Source organism: Sciurus vulgaris, assembly GCF_902686455.1.
Source record: "Sciurus vulgaris genome assembly, chromosome: X".
In the NCBI taxonomy this organism is placed as follows: Eukaryota; Metazoa; Chordata; class Mammalia; order Rodentia; family Sciuridae; genus Sciurus; species Sciurus vulgaris.
The window spans coordinates 31,379,549-31,403,053 of NC_136471.1; the positions used below are offsets into that span (position 1 = coordinate 31,379,549).

Here is a 23,505-nt window from a genome sequence, read left to right on the forward strand (position 1 = left end):
CATATTTATATTGACAAAGCACAAAAACCAAAGGTTTACACACATGAATGAGCATATGTAACATATTGGGACATTTTCTCAAATATGCCAAGATTTATGAAGTCTGGCAACAGCCCCTATGCTTTTTCTTATAACAGCAGCTGCTAATTCCCTCTGTGACTTCTAACTGCCTGATTTTCTGAAAGCTGGATCAGTGTAAATGCAAAAGATACTCTACTCCAAGAAATAGTTCAAAAATGGACTCATGCTCAGGGTTAAATCTGTCCAGACCAGAAAGTTGTCCTTCTGCTTCAGTTCCTTCTACATTTCCTCCAGGAACAGAGAATCACCAGTCCACTCTAGGTTTTAGCACCAGTTCTGAAATAACTTGCTGTGTAAACTAAGACATGCTATTCCTCCCTTGTAACTTCATTTTCTCCACTGCAAAATGGGTACAAAGGACTAGATGAGTTCTAAAGTTCAACCCCATTCTGCCATTATTTGTCCTATAGTTCTAATGTTTAACAATTACCTTGGGCTATGGATATATATGTGAAATAAATCAAAAGTAGTCAGAAAGTCAATTTTCTTTCATAATGAACTCTATAGTTGGAAAGGATTTATCTTGACAATTTAATACAAGTAAAAAATCTCTAACCCCAAACTCCAGGTTTAAGTTTAAATAAAAAAATGGACTTTTTAAAATAATAAAACTATATATTGACAAGAAACCAACAAAGAGGTATCATCAACAATCTTTAAGGAATTCCTGAGAAGTAGAAAGCAAATGGTACTAGACTGATTAATAACCAAAGAAAATGAAACATCAGCCCAGGAAACAAAAGTGAAGTACAATTCTTTTCAAGAAAGTCCCAAGTGAACTTCTAAACAGGAGTGAAGAAAACCAAAAGCAGAGACTGGGCTCAAGAGTACTCCTCACCTTATTTCATTGAGTAATCCAAAACACCTGGACTATGGTGCTCTTACCTCCTCTCAAAGATAAAAAGAGCAACTGACAACATTAGCTTTGTCCAGTAAGATAGTTCAGCAGAATCACCTGAAGAACTTGCTAAAACACAGATTTTATGAGATTCACTCCCCAAGTCTCTTATTTAAATAAAGGAGGGATGAGGCACAAGAATGCTAATTCCAATTAAATTTCTAGGTGATGCTAAGGTACTGGTCTTGGAACCACATTTTGATAACCACTGTCCTAGCACAAAACTCAAAGACTATTTTTAAATGAAAAAGGTCAATCTGACAGGCCAGTATGTCTGTAATTCAAGCAATTTGGGAGGCTGAGGCAGGAGGATCCCAAGTTCAAAGCCAGCCTCAGTAACGTATCGAGACCCTATGCAACTTAATAAGACCCTGTCTTAATAAAAATAAAAAAAGGCTAGTGATGTGGATCCATGATTAAGCAGTCCTGGGTTCAATACCAGGTACCAAAAGAAACAGGTCAATCTACCTGGTCTAATATTAGAAATGTTAGCAAAATAGCCCAGAACTGATAAAGTGAAGGAGGATACAGAAAAATGCTGTCTAATCAAGTAGAGTACATATTAAGTCAATTCACCACACCCCAATAAATCTTATTTTATTTTGGCAGTTGTGAGTTGACTTTGTGGATTAATCTGCCTGATTCCTGATCCAAAATCCTGTAAGAGGTTCTGCACATCTTCTATGCACACTTACAAAGAATCTAGTCAGTCATTCCCTTCAAATCAGAAATTGTTCAAAGCAAATATATTACAAAAGGGGTAAACATAACTATAATAATCAAAACAATCTTTCCTCATGAATCTAATGAACAACTAATGATATGTAGACATTTGGGGGGCATAGCATGAAAGAAAATAACAAAGATACCAAGATCAACAAAAATTTTTAAAAATCAATAGAAAAATTTACATGAGAAAAATAATTCAAAGGATAAAGATAAATTTTGAAAAGTTCTAATTAATATCTTCAGATATATTTGATTGAAAGGTATTTCAACCAGTTAGGCATGGGGACACACACCTATAATCACAGCAACATGGGAGACTAAGGTAGGAGGACTGCAAGTTCAAGACCAGCCTAGGCAACTTAGTGAGATCACCTCAAAATAAAAAAAATAAAATAAAATAAAAAGAATTGGAGTTGTAGCTCAGTGGTAGAGTACCCCTGGGTTCAATTCCAAATACCACAAAAAAAGTGTTTGTGTATGTATATCATATATGTATATATTTGCATCCATAAAAGACTACATTCTGATAGGTAAATAGAAAAGCAAAGAACAAGAAAGAGTTCTTCTACACGAAAAATGTGATGGCCTCTGAATACGGGGGGAAAAAATCAATGGATATGATGAATAATAAAAATGATCATAGATATAACCAGTCTATCAATCTGGAAAGTGTAGTCAAGGAAATATCCAAGAATATAAAAAGTCAAAAAGATGGAAATTACAAGAAAGAGTTAAGAGAACCGGAGGGCAGATTGTAGATATATGAAAAGTACTTAAAAGAATTCCAGAAAAAATAATAGCGACAATTAAAGAAAAACAAAAAAACAGAAGAAAACTTCTCCAAACTAAAAACTCACCACTTTATATTGAAGGGGGCATCTGGTATCGATTAACAGGGGAAAAGGGGCATAGAAAGAAGAGATGGGACCAAAATCAGACCAAAATCCAGCTGGGCAAACAAGTCCTATGGTTCCCTGTCTGGCATATGGGGCAAATAGAGATGAGATATGACCTTGTTTAAGCAAGTGACCAGATGGGCTTCAACCAACAAGGTCCTAAGGGCAAGACCACCCAAGCCCTCTGGTAACTTGTTTTTTATTTGTCCAGGTGCTCAACAACCAAGATTTTGAGTCTCAGAAGACTTCAGACTTGGGAGTTTTGTACAATGCTGAAAATGTTATGATTATGCCCATGAAATGCATTTGCATTGTTGAGATCGACATGAACTATTGGAGGCCTGGGGTGGAATGGTATAGTCTGGATGTCAAATATCCCCTGAAAAGCTTATCTATTAGAAATACAATATCCAAAGTAACCATGTTCACTGGTAAAATGCTTATATTATGACAGCTGTAACCTGAATGGACTACCGGGTGGTGTCAGCAGGTGGCGCATGGCTGGAGGAAATAGGCCACTGCATGTGCCCTTAGGGTTTGTATTTTGTGCCCTCTTTCCTTCCTGGTTGCCATGAGCTAACCACATTTCCTGCACCATGCCTTGATGTTCTTCCTCACCTCAGGCCCAGAGTGAGGTAGTTGGTAAACCATCCTTTGAAATTTTGAAGACCAATAGTTTAAAATTATGAGCCCAAAATAAAACTTTCTTCCTTTAAATTGTTCTTGTCAAGTGTTTTGGTCACAGTGACAAATACAGGGACAGCGGACTAATACAGGGACAGTGCAGATAAATAAAATAATCATGATACTGATTGCCACACTGTTCATCTACTATCATCTTTGCATGGAAATCCCAGTCTGGACACAGCAGAACTCATTCTCTTAGAACTTTGTAAACTGGCTCATGTTGGCCAAATATCTGGTGGTTTGTTGAAATAACTGTATTCTGTGGCACTTGATACTATCAAACAGGCAAAAGCCCAGCATAGGAATCAGGATACTTAGAAAGGGCAGGTTCAACAATCACTATAATATGTTTGGACTCACAATGTATATGCATTAATCACTATTTTGCACGTACATGCAATTTGTACTATCCCTATAGAAATTCAATGTCAAGTTTAGGTTTTTCATCTGTACTCAAGCCAGACATAACTTTGTCCATGTTATAGCATTTTTTTCTACAAGTTGCTAAGTCAGAATGGATTGTTAAATGGTTTCTAATTAGTCATTTTACCAATATAAAAGTAATAATTAAACACTTATGTGTGTTATATTTATTCTTTCTTTAAAAAAAATATTTTTTAGAGATTGATAGACCTTTATTTTATTCATTTGTCTATATGTGGTGCTGAGAATCAAGCCCAGTGCTTCACACATGCTGGGTAAGCTCTCTACCATTGAGCCACAAGCCCAGCCCCAGTATATTCTTAAAATGCATTAAATATTATAATACAAACTGAAACCAGCCCCCCTCAAAATAACAGACCATCATAATATTTTGTATTACCATCACACAATGCTGATTGTTTAAGACATTATAAGGATATTTACAATGTTTCAAAGAAAATTATTCTATAACCAGAATTATAAATCTAATCAAATATTAATGACACAAAACCTTTAGATATATAAGAACTCAAAGTTTGATATCTACTCATCATATATTGTTAAAAATTTACTGGAAAATGTTCATCAGTAAAATAGATATTCATCCAGCTATCCCATTTGTGGGAAATGAAATCAGCATACCAAAGAAATACATTCACACCCATGTTTCTTGGGGCATTGTTTACAATAGCTAAGATCTGGAATCAGCCTAGGTGCTCATCAACAGATGACTGGATAAAGACAATTTTATATTTATATGATAATTTATTTTGTGTATATGTACATATACACATACATATACTGGAGTATTATTCAATGATAGAGTAAGATTTGTCATCCACAGCAAAATGGATAAAAGTGGAAGACATTATGTTAAGTGAAACATAAGCCAGACCCAGAAAAGTGCCACAAGTTCTCTCTTACATGTACAAACTAAAAAACTGTCAACCTGAAAGTAGAATAGTAATTACAAGAGATTTGGAAAAAGTGGAGCATGAGAGTGGGAAAAGGGTGGCTGGATATGAACAGCACATGCTATATATCTATGTATAGAAATCACACTGAATAATATGTGCACAAATAATATGTGTGAATAAAACTTTTTAATAAAAATAAAATTTTAAGCCAAGAATGAGGAAGGGATGTGATACAAGGATCAGTAGCAGATGGGTATAATGCAGAGGAAATAAAGAAATCTAGAAGAAAGAAAAAGTGTAAAATACAGCTTGAAAACTCTGACATTGTATAATCCTAGTGACTTGGGAAGCTGAAGCAGGAAGATCACAAATTAAAAGCCAGCCTCAACAACTTAGCGAAGCCCTGCATCAAAATAAAACATAAAAAGGGCTAGGATATGCCTCAGTGGTTGAAAGCCCCCGGGTTCAAAATCCAGTGAGAGAGAGAAAGAGAGAGAGAGAGAGAGAGAGAGAGAGAGAGAGAGAGAGAGAGAGAGAGAGAGAGTTCATTCTGATATTCCTGCCAATGGCAAGGGTTAAATAACATCATGTTTTTCTTTGCTCATCCCCCCTGTAATTCCAGTAAATGTTTCCATATTTCCATAATCAGGCATATAGTCTTGTGTTGCTCAATAAAATCTTGGAACTAATGCATAGATAAAGCACAGTAAAATTATAGACATAATATGGCAAATTTTCTAAAATCTGAACAATGTAAAAATTAAAATGGTTAAAACTTGGAAATAAAGGCTAAAAGAAGTAGACATGCACCAATGCTAAGGAATCAGTGTTGTTTCCTTCAATTTCTTGATGTAATGTTAAACTTTTTCTTTTATTTGTTTAACATTTTTTAGTTGCTAATGGACACAATGCCTCTATTTTATTTACTTATTTTTATGTGGTGCTGCGGATCGAACCCAGGGCCTCACACAAGCTAGGCAAGTGCTCTGCAACTGAGCTACAGCCCCAGTCCTATACTTTTTATTTTAAAATTATATAATTACCAAAAAAAGACATAAAAGATAAATAGTTTAAATGTAGCTTTTTATGGGAACTGAGATTAGGGTGATCAAATAGATGAGAGAACATTTGGTTTTCATTTACTATCATAAAAGCAAATAACAGCTAAAAATAAAAAACAGAACACAGGGTGTTCGATGATGTGTTAGATTTTTCATACTTCATTGTAGGGAGACTACAGTTAATATTTAAAGGAAAGAAATTAAGAAATAGGAGTGTAAATATAAATCAGTTGTAGGTTGATAGATGTTTCCCACCACAGTGCAGGGAAGGACACCCTGATCTGCAGTGTTTCCTGATATCCATAGTGTAAATATACCCCTCAGTCTCATTCAAGTACCAATGTAAAATTATGGGCGTTTATCACAGGCCTATAAAATTCCTGAAAAGTCAGCAATAGATTCTCATAATGACCCTTGTCTAGGAATCACTGGAAATGAAAATGAACCAAAAAAAAAAAAAAAACAAACCCCCAATAACAACAACAAAAATAACCACTAAAAACAATGTGTTTTTTTTTTTTTTTAACAGTTGATGCTTCTAGGAAGTGAGACTTGTGGGAAATTTTGCCTAACATTTTGTATTCATTTGAATTTTACCCTGTTGAATTATTATTTTAATTAAAAAAAACCCCTATGTCAAACAAATAAAGGTATTTCATCTTGGAAACTGAAAAACAAAGAGAATCACTTCCACCTTAACAAGAAAATGCTGTGGAAACACCTTCCAGCTTCCTCTGCTATTGCCCATTCCAACAATGGGCATCAGCATTGGTCAGTCTGTATTTCTATAAGCTGCTAAATCAAAGACCACAAGAAAATTCATGTTCCATGTACAGTTGAACAACAAAACCATACTTTATCCTGATCCCACCAGAGAGCTGATACGACAGGAAACACAATATTAAACCCAAGACAGGCACCTCCCAGGGACAAACAGGTCACCAACACTGGTGTACCTGTGGTAGAATACAGGCAGAAGTGGCACTTAGTGTCATACAACTTGGTAAGAAAAATTAATTTTCTTTTTCCCCCAGTACCAGGTATTAAGCCCAGGGGTGTACAATCACTGAACCACATCCCCAGCATTTATATTTTTTATTTTAAGACAGGGTCTCACTAAGTTGCTTAGGGTCTCACTAAGTGGCTAAGACTGACTTTGAACTTGGGATCCTGCTGCCTTAGCCTCAGGAGCCACTGGGATTACAGACATGCATCACCAAGACCAACCAATGACTACAGTTTTAATGAATAGCTCACTGTGGCACTATAGAACTCCTGAATGCTTCACAAACAAGGTGAATTCTCCCCTACTGGCAAACTCTTCTCCACAGACATCTACCAGGATGAAACAATGCGAACAGCCTCCCAGTGGTATAGATTTGGAAGAGGCCGCCACAACAGGAAATGCACAAAACGCAGACCCTTATCCCTTAAAGAACAATATTCTTAGGATATTGGAAAGGACCAAAATCCTATCAGTCCCAAGGCACAGGTCAATACTCCTTATGGCAGGAGGATAAGTGTAAAAGAAAAAAAAATCTACCACTAGAGGAAAAACAATAGTTCTAGGCTCTAGATGCTATACTAACACCATAAGTGTTCTTGTACCACTGGGGAAGTAGCAGGAAACTCCTGCACAAGATTCACAAAAGACTCGGGGCAGAGGGGCTAGAATATGCAGGATAATGGAGAAAGCACTATCTCTGTAACCCAGACCAGCAGGTCTAAAAACAAACCCAGGAACAGAGAACAACCTTCTCTGCTCCCAGTGGTAGACTGCTGAGCATTAAGTACTGTTGACAGTGGTGATGGAGGATGGAAGAGCAGTTACTGAGATCAGGGGTCTCTGATGACCTCATGGCTATGGCATGCCCGGTTCTTGGGAATGTTCCTGTGCAGGGGCAGGGGATGCTTACCTGCTGTGGCAATGCCTTGCATGAGGAGGCTCTATGTAAGAGTCCTATTGAAGCCAGAATTGGGAACAGGCAGTTAGTGTAGAAATAGGGAATTGGGTCAAATCGAGGAAATGGAGGCCATGAAAGCCATCTGCCTCTGGAAGTTGGAGACTGCCCCTGGGAGAATGGAATGTCAAGGATCCCTGGAGCCCACTGATTACCAGATTTACCTGCCCTTATCAAGGACTAAAGGCAAGGAACTGCTGATTAATGCCCCCTTGGCCCTTACCTGGCTGAATCACTTTGGCCCTCCCCCTGCCCATCTCACCTGCAAAACTGGGCCTAGTCATATAGGCAGGAAGGAGAGATAAGGGGAGAAAGAACTGGAGAACAAAAGAGACCTGAACCTATAAAAGATGTAGGGTGCGCTCACTTTTTGGGGCTCTAGAACATCAGCCATGGCCCCCTTCTCCCTCCCAGGAGAAGTCTTTATTATTACTATTTTAAATAAAACCTGCTTAATATGCTTGCTTTGGTGTGCTTCTCTAGTGTTCAAACTTCAACATTAGAGGGAGCAGAACTTGTCACCTGTAAATGGCGGTATCATAAAGGTTGCATAGTCTTTAACCTGATAATGAGACGTATATACATAAAGATTGCTGGCTTAACTCTTTAGACCTGCATCTCCATCAGAGAGCTGGCTCCACCTGGTCCCAGCTTAATCTTCAAGATCTGTGTGTCTGTGAATCTTTATTTTCCAATCCCCCTTCGCGCCTCACCGGACCTGAGAGTTTGGTCCTGCTGGTTCGACTAAGTACCAAGCTATAATTCTTGGGGTGGTAGAAAAGACCATGAAAAGTGATACTGACACAAAGGGAAGCCTAAGAATTAAGGGTGCAATCAGCACATGGGAGGTGAAACCCTCCACCACCTCAGTCCTCATCTGATAGAACTGCAAAGAGAAATGGAGATTCACAATGAAAGGTGGATATTTCAACACACTTCTTTTAATTGACAAAACATGTAGAAAATCTCTAAGGACATAAAATCCCCGAATGATATTATCAACTCACTTCACCTCCAAGCTTCTGCAGAACACTACCCAACAAACAAAATGGGTGCAATGCACATTCATCAAGATAGGCTGTATTCTGGGACAAAAACAATCTTCCAATTTATTTTAAATATCAAAATCATTTACAACATATTTTCTGGCTAAAATGTATTAAAGTAGAAGCAGCAATTCAAAACATCAGGGAAGTCTACAAATATCTGAAAATTAACAAACTTCTGAATAACTCAAAGACTAGAAACATCAAAATTTATGGGATGTAGCTAACAAAGTCTTTAGAAGGAAATTAATGGCAATAAATGATTGCAATTAGGGAAGATGAGTCTTAAAACCATGAAAGAAGATTCATCTTAAGACCAGATAAAATAAATTAAATCCAATGGAAGAAAATGAAGTTCAAATTTGGTTTTTTTGAAAACACCAATAAACTTCTAGACTGTGAAAGAAAGTGCATATGAAAGAAAGCAAGAGAGAACAAAAATCGCAAATATCAACAATGAAAAAGGAGGCACAATTAAGGATCAGATATACATTAAAATAATAATGGAATACCATAAAAAATCCATACCTATGCAAGGAACTGAATGTTGGAACTTAATCCTCAATCTTGAACTTTTTAGCCTCTGGTACTGTGAGAAATAAAATGTATGCTGTTCATAATTTACCCAATCAAAGGTATTTTATTACAGCAGCTCAAACAGACTAAGATAGTCTACAAATATAATTCAGATGAAAATACTTGAAAGACACAAACAGAACATATTCATGAAAAACTAAGAACTATACAGATCTATAAACTGTACAGGCATAAAATTGAACAGATTCACACCTGTATTTTAAAAGTTGAATTCACTCTTTCAAAACATTCTTGAAAGGGGGCAAGACAGCAAAAAACAGGCACCCAGCACTTGCCTGCTTCCTCACAGAATAGCAGAACAACAGATATGTACCTATATATTGATGTGACAGGATATGGGAAAGCACTGGAATTCTACAGAGCAGAGTCAGAAACCTACAGAAATCCAGACTCCCAGGATAGCAGCATAGCAAGATGATAGTATCCCAGAATAAATGGGTCACCACCATGGCCAGGGGAGGTGAAGTCTCCCAGAGACAGGGATAAAGGGAGGGACAGAATCCCAGTGACCTCCGTTGCTAGCACCCGGCAATTACACTAAATAGATAAATAGCGTTAAATAGATAAATAGACCTAGAGTCTACACAGTGGGCTGTCTTTAGAGACATTAATGCATCTCCCAGAGAACTCTCACAGTGGCAAAGACAGTGGTAAAGATGAATAACATCTTCAGAAGGGTCTTAATGTCTCAGTTTATATTGCTTGTGGGGTGGATGGGTCAGAAACCTCTGCATATTCTCTTTTCTAGGATCCCAAGGACATTACACTGTACTGCCTCAGCAGGTGACTGCCTTGTGAGAGACTCTTGGCTCAGAAGAGTGACTCTGATGCAGACCCACCAAGAGTTCTATATGGTGAAGAATGCAGGCTACAACATGGAGGGGAGTGGAGGATGCCACCCACTGGAATCAGTGGATCAGGAAACCTGCCCTCTGAGTCCAGGGATTTGATTGGTTGAGTGCACCCATGGGGGTGATAGGTCTTAGGACACCAGGATTGAGAGAGGCAGACTACATGGTTCCTGCATTCCCAGCACCACTCCCCCAACCTCAGAGACATCTGGGTTCCTGCCATAACTCCAGGTGCTGCCCTGCTCAGGGGAGCACAACCTAAAAATCTCAGAAGACAATCTAAACTTAGCATGGCCAGCACTATACAATAGCTCATTCTGACCTGCAACTCAGCAGAGAGGAATTTTAATTAGTTTCAATCAAGACTCCCTCTCACTTGATACTTTGTAGGTACCACAACTAAAAGAACTAGGGGTGTGAAAGAGCCCTGACCCTGTGACATGCAGCCTAAGAAGACCCAGAAAGAAGCTGTGCTTCACACAGGGCCTCATTCATCAACCTTCTGCCATCCTTCTGAACACCTTGGCTGGGACAATTGTTTTTCTTTTTCTTTTTTAATTCTTTTTTTCATTTTTTACTGCTTTTTCTTCTTTGCTGGAGTCAACTTTTTTTTTTCTGCCCAGACCCTCATACACATTGGGCAAGAGTTCTGCAACTGAGCTGCACTTCCAGCCCAGCTGTGAAGAAATGTACACAATCTGTACCCATAATATCCCTGTTTGAAGATTATATGATTCTATATATAAAAATCCCTAAAGACTCCATGAAAACTATTAGAATTGACAAATCAATAAAGCAGTAAGATGCAAAATCAACATACAAAAATCAGTGGCTGTCCTCTGCACCAATAATGAATGTACTGAGAAACAAGTCAGGAAAGCAATCCCATTTACAACAGCCACAAAAAATAATAAAACAAATAGAAATAAACCTAACTAAAGATGCAAATGACCTCTAAAAGAAAATTACAGAACACTGAAGAAAGAAGATATGAAAAGGTAGAACTCCCATGTTCATGGATCAGAAGAATTAATATTGGTAAAATATTCATACTACTCAAAGTTACCTACAAATTCAGTGCAATGCCCATCAAAATACAAATGACAGAATTAGGAAAAAAATCATAAAATTCAGATGGCAGCATAAAAGACCCCAAACAGCCAAAGCATTCTTGAGCAGAAAAAGAAAAGCTGGAAGGTGCACAGTACCTGATTTCAAAACAGACAATGGAGCCAAGTAACAAAAACAATTATATTGGCATAAGAACAGAGACCTAGCTCAATGAAACATAATAGTGAACCAAGAAATAAATCTACACATCTTCATCCAACTGATTCGCAACAAGACTGCTGAAAATATACAGTAGAGAAAAAACAGCTTCTTCAGCTATGGGTGCTAGGAAAACTGGAGAGCAACATGCAGAACATTGAAACTGGACTCCTATACCTCATTTTATACCAAAAAATAAAATAAAATTCAATTCAAAATGGAACAAAGACCTCAAATTAACACCTGAAATTCTGAACATACTAGGGGAGAACACTTCAAGATACTGGCACAAGCAGTGATTTCCTGAATAGGACTCCAAAAGTACAGGAAACAAAAGCAAGAATTGACTAATGTGACTACATCAATTAAAAAGTTGTGCAACAAAGGAAACAACAGAATGAAGAGGCAACATATATAATGGGAGAGAATATTTGCCAGCCACTCATCTGAATTAATATCCAGAATACATAAAGAACTACAAAAACTTTTTAAAAAGTAATTCAACTAAAGAATGGACAAATGACCTGAAGAGACATTTCTCTGAAGAAACACAAATGGCCAATAAATGTGTGCAAAAATACTCCATATGTCATTGCCATCAAGGAAATGCAAAACAAAACAGTGAGAATCCATCTCACACCAGTTAGAATGGCAATTATCAAAATTATATAACAAATGCCGAGGTATGTAGTTCAGTGGTAGAGAGTTTGCCTACTATGTGCAAGTCCGAGTTCAAGCTCTAGTAGTTTAAAAAAAACAGTGTGATCATGAGCAAATGCTGGTGAGGATGTGGAGAAAAAGGAACCCATATATGCTGTTTGTGGGAATGTACTAATTTAGTACAGCCACTATTTAGTATATAATTTAGTATTTTGGTACAGCCACTATAGAAAATAGTAGGGATTTTCCTCAAAAACTTAAAAATAGGCCAGGCGCAGTGGTGCCTGGCAAGTCAAAATGCTGAAGCATGAACATTACAAATTGAAGACCAGCCTGGGTGACTTGAAGGGATGATGTCTCAAAATAAAAAATAAAAAGGGCTGGGGATGTAGCTAGGTGGCAGGGCACCAGTGGGTTCAATTCTCAGTATAAGAAAAAAGAGAAAAAAGAAAAAAAAATTAAAAATAGAACTACCATATGATCCAAGTATACTATGCCTGGGTACATATCCAAAGGAAATGAAGTTAACATACGAAAGAAACATTGGCATATTCATCTTTACTGCAACACTTCACAATACCTAAGATATGGAATCAGCCATCAATATATAATTTAATAAAGAAAATGTGGTATGTATGTGTGTAGGTATGTATATACAATGGACTATTATTCAGCCATAAAGAATGAAATCCTATCATTTGAAGGAAAATGGATGAAATTACAGGGCATCAGGTTAAATGAAAAAAGCCAAATGCCAAAAAATAAGTAGCATGTTTTCTCTCAAATGTAGAAACTTAAAAAAAAAAAGAGAGAGAAAGAATAGGGGTCTTTAGGGAATGAAAAGCATGTTGGGGGGAGTGGGGAGAGAACAAGCTGGGGAAAGGGTAGAAGGGTAAGTAGGCATGATCAATGCACAATATATGCATGTATGGAAACATCACTGAATTCCATTAATTGTACAATTGGTTAGAAATTACAATAAAGAACATTCCCACAGGGGCTGGGAATATAGCTCAGTGGCAGGGTGTTGCTTAGCTCAGGAGATCCTTTGTTCATTCCCCAGTACTCCTAACCTCACCCATATACACAATTCCAACAAAGAAAACTCCCCACCTAGATGCTTCAGTAACATCTACCTAACAATTAAGAAGATAAACAATTCTTCAAAAATTATTATAAAAAAAGAATAGGAAAGAATGCATCCTAGCTCATTTTATGAATATAGCATTATCCTGATCAAATAAATAAGACTCATGTGTCATGACTATTGTCAGAAAATTCTTAATAAAAATATTATCAAGTCAAGGGCTGGGGTTGTAGCTCAGTGGTAGAGCACTTGACTAACATGTATGAGGCATGGGTTTGATTCTCAGCACTACATATAAATAAATAAAATAAAGGTTCACTAACAACTACAAAAATATTATCAAGTCAAATTCATAACATAAAAATGATGGTTACACACGACAACCAAGTGGGATTTATACTGCAAATGCAAGGCTGGCTTGATATTCAAAGTCCTCAGTGCCTTTCACCCCTTCAACTGATTAAAGAAGAAAAAATTATGTCAGTCTCTATAAATAGAAGAAGAAAATGGTCTGACAAAATTCAACATCTATTCACGATTAGAAAGTCTTAGCAAACTAGGATAAATTAAAAAAGAATGCCCTAAACCTGATATAGGACAAATCCAAAGATCCTACTGCTGAAAAACTGAATTCTACCTAAAATCAAAAAGAAATCAATTAGTCTGCTCTCATCAATAATTTTTAGGACCATGTTAGAGGTCCTCGACAGAGCAATAAGGCAGTAATAGTAACAGATGTTCCCATTGGAAAGGTAGGAATAAAATTGATGCTATTTACAGATAAAATGATGATTTAGAAAATCCCAAAGAAGCTTTTACAAAGCTGCTAGAACTCATAAGAGAATTTAGCAAGTTCTTGAGATTAAAAATGCACTAAAATCAATTTTAATTCTAAACATTAGCAAGGAAGCAGTACCATGTAGGATCAACCCCCAAAACATTAACTGCTTAAATATAAATCTAACAAAATATTTGTAAGAGCCAAATGCTATAAATAACAAAATATAAGTGAGAAGAGGTAACCTAAAAATATGTTAGAATATGCCCTGTTCATGAATTGGAAAAAGTGACAGAGGAAAGATGTCAATTCTTCCCTACATGGATTAACAAATTCGATGCAGTCCTAACCAAAAATCCCAGAGGATTCTCCCCCTAAGAATTGACAATTACAAAATTCATACAGAAATCCAGGTGTGATGACCCATGGCTGTGGCAGGAGAATGTCCAGTTAGAGGCCATAATGGGCAACCTATAGAGACAGAGACACTCAAAAAACAAAATAATAAAAAGGGCTGGAGATGTATCTCAGTGTAGAGTGCCCCAGGGTTCAGTCCTCAGTAATGAAAAAAATTTTTCATACAGAAAATCAAAGGACCTATATAGCCAAAACAGTTTTGTGAAGAACAAAGTTGGAGGACACCCACTACCTGATTTCAAGACTTTCTATGTAGGCAGCACATAGAGGTGCATGCCTGTAACCTCAGCATCTTGAGAGACTGAGGCAGAAGGATTCCAAGATGGAAACCAGCCTCAGCAACTTAGTGAGGCCCGACACAATTTAGCTAGATCCTCTTTCAAAATAAAAATAAAAAGGACTGGGGATGTAGCTCAGGGGTGACATGCCCCTGTTCCACCCCTAGAAGGAAAGAAGGGAGGGAGGAAGGAAAGGAGGGGTTCCTAGGTAGCCACAGTAAAAAGAACAGTGTGATACTGGCCAAAGCACAAGCAGTTAGAGAAAGGATACAGAATTTATAATCCAGAATATTCCCACACATATATGGCCTATTTGGTTTTAGCAATAGTGCAAAGCAGTTCAATGAATGTGATCCTTTCAACCAATGGTACTAGAAAAAATGGACATGCTTACGCAAAATAGTGAACCTCAACCCATACTACAAACTAAAGGGTTATGGGAAATAATATTCCTACAAGACAGCCCCTGGAAGTGTGGCTCAGGAGGAGGGAGGGAAATTAGCCAAATATGAAACCTCTCCCAGTAAATCCTTTCCCAGGAACAATGGGTCCTGAAGAAAGGAGGGGGATACTGAATGCTGGGCTCTGGACTTTGACCTTCTGCCATTGCAAATTAGTCCTCAATGAAGGCACAGTAAATAACAAAACTCAGACAAGCAATGAATCTCAGAGGAAGAAGAAAAGCAATGGGCAGGATCTAAGTATTCATCCCTTGGGATCTGAGCTCCTATTTCCCAGTAACAATGAGTTTCAAATTTTTTGCAACTGCCTTCCTGAGTTAAAATTTTAACTTGCACAACTAGTTCCCTGACTGTCCAATTGGCATGTCTGCAGTGTCAGATGACTAATTCACCCTTATTGTAAACTATAAAACTCACAGTCCTTCTATGATATAATAAAAAGTTGCTCCCCTGCCATTTTCTCTCTCTCTCTCTCTCTCTCTCTCTCTCTCTCTCTCTCTCTCTCTCTCTCTCTCTCTCTCTCTCTCTCTCTCCTCTCATTGTATCTCTAACCCTGCAGGGAGACACTCTGCCTGTTTGCTTAATAAACTCTCTTACATGAGTTCCCACATCCGGAGTGGTTTCTGGGTTCTTAAAATGCTTTACCAAAACAATTAATGGCCATATCATTTTTCCAGGACTCTTGGGCGTTTTTTTCCTTAAATTCTATATTTTTTGAGCTCATGACTTTTTTTGATCAGTTCTTTTTATTCAACTCTAGAGTTATTTTTGAACATCTGTTACATTGCAATGGAGATAAACATTACAAGGCTTTGCTTTTGTGTTATGTGTTTTCTGTCTGTGCGCAACTAAATATAAGTGTGCATAAAATTTAAATTTAAAAAAATGGATTCAAATACTTTTAATTCATGTGATTTAAAAAGGTTCAATTTAAATTGGGTAAACTAATAAAAGTAAAATGTCTTTAAAATTAACTCAAGTCTCTGGTGAAACTAATAAAATGTTGATGTTTATAAAATGTCTAACATCAATTTTTCTAGGACTTTTCTTCAACAGGAAGGAGATGGCAAATACTGTTGGTACTCTTGTCTGATATCTTGTTTTTTTACAATAAAATGAGTGAATTAGAGTTCACATGTATGGCATTACTCAAATGTGTCTGTTAGAAACATCTGATTGGGGCTGGGGAGATAGCTCAGTTGGTAAAGTGCTGCCTTACAAGCACAAGGCCCTGAGTTCAAACCCTAGCACCGCAAAAAAAAAAAAAAAAAAGAAAGAAAAAGAAACATCTGATTAATTTACAAAGTTAAAATGCTAATTATTAAATAACATCAAGTGCTATCAACTCCTTAAATTCCATGGAGTAACATACTTAAACATTATTGGTGTTTTCATAGGTTGGTAAAATTTACTCTTAATATTAGAAGCCTTTAAAGCACAAAATGTATCAAGCTGCTATTCTCCAAATTAAATGTGTCTGTAATGGTAATTTTAAACTTATAAGAAGAGTAAATCTTATTGGGGATTTATTTCTATCATTTAACGTTCCTTTATAGAACCTGTCATCAATAGGGTATATGTAAAATTTGTTACTTTATACAAGATAAAAAAATTTTTAAATGTAACTGTATTTCTAAAAGTTAGTGAGATCCTGATTTGTTTAAAAGTTAATATCGTGAAACATGAAAGCATTTTGCCACTTTGCCACACAAAAGGAAAGTTAAAATCTCTTTCAGCCTTTCTTTAATTCATGTTTTAGATATAATGTTAAATTGTGTTAACTAATGTTCATATAGACTCAGGAATCAATATATGTAAAATGACATTTAAGAAGCAAAGATCAACATCAGAATTAAAACACTTCACTTAAGATTTGTAAAGAGCCACGCCTTACCAGAGATAAGGCTCTGCCTCCCCTCCCACCTTACTGCATGTTAGAGTGGCTCCAAAGTAAGCCAGACTCCAGCTTCTTTAAAGTTATATTCAAAAGATTGGTTCTTGTAAAACTACTGTGATCTCAAATGGGATATAATATAGAGCTCAGCCAAAAATCCAAGATAGCTATTATACAAGCTGAATATATTTTTACTCTTCCTAATTTCATTTTGTAAAACTGTTGCCTGTTTTGCAGAGGTACTGCTTCAAGAACACAGAATCTAGGTAATGTGATAATAAGCCATCACCTACAGAACAGACAGTATATAATGATAACTTCCAGTACTAATACAGACTCCAGTTAAATAAAAGGATAAATAACTGTAAAGTTATAGACATTTAAGTTAAAGCCTAGCACTCTTACTTTATGACTAGTGAAACTGGGTTGCTGGATGGTTAAGATCAAACTTAGTAATTGAAATTAAATACAGAGGCCAAGAAAAACCAGTATCTTGCCCTCAAAGTCAGGCTGAACCCAGGGAACAAGAGGACTTCTCTAAGGAGCTTTGCAACTCTGGGTCACATGACCTCCTGATCAGGTAGGTTGATGAAACCACTAGAAGATAAAAAGCCAATCAGTGCACCTGCTGCAGAGGAGGGTCACTGAAAAAGGGAGACATCCCTGATGCTTCCAAGGGAAGACACCTCATCGAGGAGACCCTGCCTAACAGATGGCACTAATGGAGCTAAAAAGCTGCTCTCAAGTTCCCCATGAGTGACCCCTGTGGGAACTCTTTAACAAGACAGGAACAGGTCAATTTGACCAGCTTGATCTTAGACACCTAGAAAAACAGTTAAAATCAAAATATAGCCATTCTTGGGCATTTAAAAGAAACAATAGTTAAATGTAACTTAAAATATGCACTTGTGTTAGCCCACTAGAATAAAGACTGGAAGTACAAAAGTGAGATTCTTAGGTAAATGTGCCTGATAACTATCAACAGAAACTGCCAGAGTCAGAAGTTTTTAGTCAGTTTAAGGCCTACAGACACAGATAGGCTTAATCTATGTTTGCTAGTAACAGAAATATGGAGATCTCTACTAAACACAGGTTATACCAATAAAAGGATATTTTACAAAAATCAGATGACATTAAGTAGCTTAACTATATTTTTGGGGAACATCAATGACATTAAGAGTTAAATGTTGTGTTTACATTCCTGATAACCTGGAAAGTGTTAAAGTTCCCAAATAAAGGCCTTGTCCTCTTCAGCTTTTGTTAGGTCTTGTTATGGGAACAATTTCTCAGTTCTTCCACCTGGTGAGGGATTATTGACTTCTGTCATCTTCATGATATTCATTGACATGTTCCACATTCTGCAACATTTATCTTGTACTAATCTCATTTCAGTACTCTTATCTTTTTGTTCTTCTCTCATAGAAGCACCCACCCCCAGATGCCTTTACAACCTGCTCTTCCCCAGCCAGACTTCTACCATGGACCCCTTGATTGACCGGATTTCTAAAAGGGAACTCCAAACTGCTTGCCCCATACTGTCCCCTTCCAGCTCAAAGAAACAGGAGTGGTCATCGCCCCCTTTACCTACAGCAGTAAGGAGTTCCTAAAACTAGAGGGGGTATTGAAGCCAGAATTGGGAACAGACTATTAGTGTAGAAATAGGGGATCAGTCAAATCGAGGAAATGAAGTCCATGAAAGCCATCTGCTCTGGAAGTCTGGAAGTTGGAGACTGCTCCTGGGAGAATGAAATGTCAAGGATCTATGGAGCACATTGATTTTCAAGTTTCCCTGCCCTTATCAAGGACTGCAAGCAAGGGGCTGCTAATTAATGCCCCCTGGGCCCTTTCCTGGTTGAATTACTTTGGCTTTTTCCTTGTCCCATCTGCTTCTTACTTTTTACCTCTCACCTGCAAAACCAGGCCTAGTCACGTAGGCAGGAAGGAGAGATAAGGGGGGAGAGAACTGGAGAACAAAAGATCTTCTAATAAAAACAAAAATTGGAGAATATAATATAATATAAAGCTGCTCCCCTCCTCTTTACACTGCAGTCATTTCCCCCGCCTCCCAACTTACAAAGTAGCTTGTCAGTCTGTGAACATCATAGCTAGCTATTGGTTCATCAGTCAGCTTGCAAGTGTCCTTCTCCATTATTGGTCCCCTGTTAGCCCACGGAATTCGACTGCTGAAGAATAGCACCCCCCTGCCATTCTCTCTCTCTCCTCCTCACTTTCATGCTCTCTCCTCCTGGCTTTCACTCTCTCTTGTGCATGCGTTCTCTCTCTCTCTCTCTTTTCCTCTCATTTTCTCTCTCATCCTGCAGGGAGACACTCTGCCCATTGGCTTAATAAACTCTCTTATGTGAGTTCCCACATCCAGAGTGGTTTCTGGGTTCTTACACCTTCTGTAACTCACGGGCCAATATGGTACCCAGAAAATGAGCCCTTTCAGTGCCTGATTAATTGACTCTGCTGTGGAATAAAGGAAAGCTTGCTGATCGTTTGAGGTCTGCATCTTCCCAGGTTATTTGTATTTTCATTATGGTACTGAAACCATGTTTGTTATTCTTGTTTACATGGACAACATAAATGGTAACCAAAGGGCTGGGGATGTAGTTCAGTTGGTAGAGTGCTTGCCTAGCATACACAAGGCCCTAGGTTCAATCCCCACACCACCACCAAAAAAAAAAGTCAACCACAAAGTTATCATCGAACAGTACATGAAATCTAAAACTATGAAATAACTTCAAGAGGAAAACATAGGAGTACATGTTTGAGACCTTAGTTTAAAGTAAAAATTTAGATCATACACTCAAAACCAACTCATGAAAAACAATGATAAACTGATCTTCACCAAAATTACAATTTCTGTTCTTCAAAAGACACAGTTATGAAAGTGCAAAGAAGCCAGGTGTGGTGGCACACATCTGTTATCCCAGCAGCTAGGGAGGCTAAGGCAAGAGTGTTGTGGAAATGACAAGACAGCACTGGGAAAGTAGGAGAAACCAAACTTTATTTTACACTGGTGGGCCCAGAGATTAGCACTCCAAAATTCAGAGCCCTGATCCACAGTTTCCTACAATATTTACAGATTATTTGACTAGACTCATTCTATCATTGGGGCTTTTTCCTCTTTTTTAAAAATAATTCCTAATCTATGCAGCTGAAGGCCTTGTGCAGGGTCTCTAACATGAAGCATACTCACAGAACAGATAAGAAGAAACAGCTCTTTTCACAGACATCCATTACATTTCAGGAGACAGTAGTTAGACTCAGGGCAGTCTGACTGCATTATTGACAATGCAAAAGGTAGGGACCCTCCTGGGGAAAGCCTAAGAGAGGGGAGGGGAACTGACCCCTTCCCCAGGCATTGAACTCTTACCATAACGTTCTTATAATTTCATTTCACAACCAGGTCTGATTTTGCCACCACAAGAGGATCCCAAGTTCAAGGACAGCTTCAGCAACTTGATGAGACCTTGTCACGAAAGAAAAATTAAAAAGGGCTAGGGATGTGGCTCCATAGTTAAGTGCCCCTGGGTTCAGTCCCTGGTACCAAAAAAAAAAAAAGAAAGAAAAAAGAAAACAGAAGCTATATACTGGGAGAAAATGAAAATATTTACAAATCATATCTGATACAGAACTTATATCCAGGAAAAAACAACTATCAAAACACAATATTAGAAAAACAATCCAATAAAAGAAAAATGGCCAAAAGATTCAAACACAAAGAATGTGAAAGAAAAAAAATACTTCAAAAGATACCAATATCATTAGAAAAATATAAATTCAAATCATCATATTACTCCAGGCCTGTAAGAATGGAATAAAAACTGATATTATAAAACACTAATGACGATATAGCAACAAAAGTCACATGCACTCCTGGTGAGGTGCAAAAAAGGCAGTCTCTTTGGAAAAGAGTTTGTCTGTTTCTTATAACAGTCACTTATAAAATGGTCGAGTAATCCTCTCGAGGCAAGAATTAAAAGCAGGCAGTCAGTGTAGAAAGGTAATCAGGCTGGATCTCAAAAATGGAGGCCAGTTTGGGTCCTAGAAGTTGAAGACCCACCCCTGGGAGATTGGAATGTTAATGCCTCCAGAGCCCTTTGATCACCAAGATTACCTGCCTATATGGCCCCTCCCAGAAGGTTGTGAATGAAGCACCCCCTGAGCAGACAGGGAGCTGCTACTTAATGCCCCCTGGGGTGCAACCTGCCTAGATCACTCTATTTGGCCCTTCCCCCTGCCCATCTGCTTCTCCAGGGCCTGGTGAGGAAAGAGGGTGATAAGGGGGAAGAGGGCAGGAGAACAAAGAAAACCTAAAATGTATAAAAGAGGCAGTACACTCTCACTTCTTGGGATACCAGAACACCAGCTCTGGCCCCCATAAGCATAAAAGGACAGGAAACAGACCTCAACGGATTCGGAGAAGCCTTTATTCCTTTGAAGACTCAGGCGCAGTCTGGGCCCATTTTCTGGATGCAGAAGTGGCCATCAGTTTCAGAGGGGGTTTTGGTTTTATAGGGTACAATGAGAATGATGTAATCATGTACATGCAGCTTTGACCATCATGGGCTAGTTGTACAGGTTAAAATTTTAATTTGGAAGGGTAGTTGTAAAAAGGATGAAACTCGTTGTCTGGGGAGATAAGAGTCCAGACCCCGGGGGATGAGTACTCAAATCTTGCCCAATGGTATTTGCTGTGCCTCTATTTAGGACTAATTTGCCATGAGGGAAGGTCAAGGTTTAGGGCCCAGCATTCAGTATGTGCTCCTTTCCCCCAGGGCTGCTGGGAGGCTAATCTTTGGTGAGTCTTCCCTCCCAAGTCACACTTCTCTCCATTTTTCTTAGGGGGGGCCTATCTTGCAGGAATATTATTTTCCATAACCCTTCAGCCCCCTTCTTCCTCCTGGGAGGAGTCTGTGTTACTATCTTTTATATAAAGCCTGCTTTCTATGCTTGCCTCAACATACTTCTCTAATGTTCAAACTTCAACATTTGAGGAAGAACTTGTCACTGATAACCAGCAGTATCACTCTCACTAGGTATTTTACCTAAGAAATATGAAAATACATTCAGTCAGAACCCTGCATACAAATGTTTGTAGCAGTTCTATTCATAATATCCAAAACCAGGAAACAATCCAAATGTTCTTCAACCAGTGAATGAATAAACCTCAGTACAGTCACACAACAGTGATACCACCATTTACCGATGACGAGTTCTGCTTCCTCAAATGTTGAAGTTTGAACATCAGAGAAGCACGCCAAGGTAAGCATACTAAGCGGGTTTAATTTAAAGGTAATAATACAGCCTTCTCCCAGGAGGGAGAAGGGGGCCATGGCTGATGTTCTAGAGATCCAAGAAGTGAGCATGCTCTACATCTTTTAGAGATTAGGGTCTCTTTTGTCCTTCCCCCCTTATCTCTCCTTCCTGCCTACATGACTAGGCCCAGGAGTTGCAAGTGACATAGCAAAAAAGGTGAGCAGTAGATGGCAGGCTGAAGGGCCACAGGGAGGATTCATGCAGATGGGGGCGGGCACATTAGTTAGCAACTTTGTGTGTAATCCTCCAAAAGGACAGGTAGATTTGGTAACAAATGGGCTCCAGGGGTCTTTGACATTCCATTCCCCTAGGGGCAGTCTCCAACTTCCAGAGGCAGATGGCTTTCATGGCCCCTATTTCCTCCATTTGACCTGATCCCCTATTTCTATGCTAACTGCCTGTACCCAATTCTGGCTTCAATAGTACTCAGCAAAAGGAAGTAACAAACTTCTGATATACACAGAAACATAAATACAAAACTTGTTAAGCGCAAGAAGCCAGACCCAAAGTGACATATTGTATGACTACATTTGTGACATTTTAAAATAGCAAAATGATAGGTATAAAAACTAGATCAATGGTTGTCCCACAAAAGAGACCTTAACCTATAAAAGATGTAGAGTGCGCCCACTTCCTGGGATTCTAGAACATCAGCCATGGTCCCCTTCTCCCCCTTGGGAGAAGTCTGTATTATTACCACTTTTAAATAAAACTTGCTTAATATGCTTGCCTTGGCGTGATTCTCTAGTGTTCAAACTTCAACATTAGAGGGAACAGAACTCGTCACCAGTAAACAGTGGTTATCAATATGGTTGTTATAAAATTGTGTTATGGTTTAGATGTGGTGATCCCCAAAAGTTCATGTGTGAGAGAATGCTAAAAGGTTTGGAAGAGAAATGATTGGGTTATATCCTTAACCTAACTGACTTTGGGGTATATATTTTCTATCTGGAGAGTGGAGCCTCTCTGCTTCCTGATCACCATGTGAGCTGCTTCCCTCTGCCACACTTGAATGGAGCCAGCCTTCTATGGACTAAGACTTATGAAACAGAGAGCCTCCAAATAAAGTTTTCCTGCTGTACAGTTGTGCTGGTCAGGTCTTCAACAAAGCTGACTAAAACAAATTGTTTATCAAAATTTATTACTGTAGCTAGATGCAGTGGTGCATGTCTGTAATCCCAACAGCTTG

General features: G+C 38.2%; 1 long non-coding RNA gene across 1 annotated transcript in view; it reads right to left on the reverse strand.

The window, feature by feature from the left end:
- The window catches only part of LOC306650954, a 192,550-nt gene that overhangs the window by 122,076 nt on the left and 46,969 nt on the right, over nt 1-23,505 (reverse strand). The window contains exon 3 of the long non-coding RNA XR_013761064.1: nt 6,548-6,648. This is a non-coding gene — a long non-coding RNA (uncharacterized lncRNA). The remainder of the gene's footprint in view (nt 1-6,547; nt 6,649-23,505) is intronic.